Genomic DNA, 724 nt, shown 5'->3' with positions numbered 1-724 from the left:
GATTTTTATTAATATGTCACATGTTTTTATAAATCATATATTAACGCTTGTATCAATTCTAGTAGAACCTCCAAATGTACAACCATCCAGATCTCTGAGTACCTTATTTTTTCTAATATATAATACCTGTACATCACCTCCAAACCTTCTAATATATATATATATATATATATATATATACACATGAATAGTGTATACACATACAAAGTCAAAAATATCCCAATATCAACCAAACTATCAGATGTTATATACAACTGGTCACAATAAACTTTGCATTGTTTCAGATTTTGAATGGTGCCACCTCACCGGCTGAGCAGATTGCACTTCATATTCAAGGTATTTGAAACTCCAATGAAACCATTGGGTGTCCACTGTATCTCAATGCAGAAACAGCTGTAAGCTAATGAAGTTCATAAGCTAATCATTTATTCCTGTCATCTCATATATATATGAGTGGTTAGATGGATACAGTATATGTGTGTGTGTGTATGTGTATATATATATATATACATATATATATATATCGAGCGAGGTCATTGCCAGTGCCGCTGGACTGGCTCGTGTGCAGAGTGGTTGGCGTTAGGAAGGGCATCCAGCTGTAGAAACTCTGCCAAATTTAGATTGGAGCCTGGTGTTGCCATCCGGTTTCACCAGTCCTCAGTCAAATCGTCCAACCCATGCTAGCATGGAAAGCGGACGTTAAACAATGATGATGATGATGATG

General features: G+C 36.0%; 1 protein-coding gene across 1 annotated transcript in view; it reads right to left on the bottom strand.

The window, feature by feature from the left end:
- The window catches only part of LOC106872619 (regulator of telomere elongation helicase 1), a 76576-nt gene that overhangs the window by 33595 nt on the left and 42257 nt on the right, over positions 1-724 (bottom strand). The gene's annotated exons all lie outside the window — the stretch shown is intronic.

The sequence above is a fragment of the Octopus bimaculoides genome, chromosome 14 (genome assembly GCF_001194135.2).
Source record: "Octopus bimaculoides isolate UCB-OBI-ISO-001 chromosome 14, ASM119413v2, whole genome shotgun sequence".
NCBI lineage: Eukaryota > Metazoa > Mollusca > Cephalopoda > Octopoda > Octopodidae > Octopus > Octopus bimaculoides.
The sequence above is the reverse complement of the archived record's forward strand: the minus strand, read 5'-3'. Positions and strand labels throughout refer to the sequence as shown.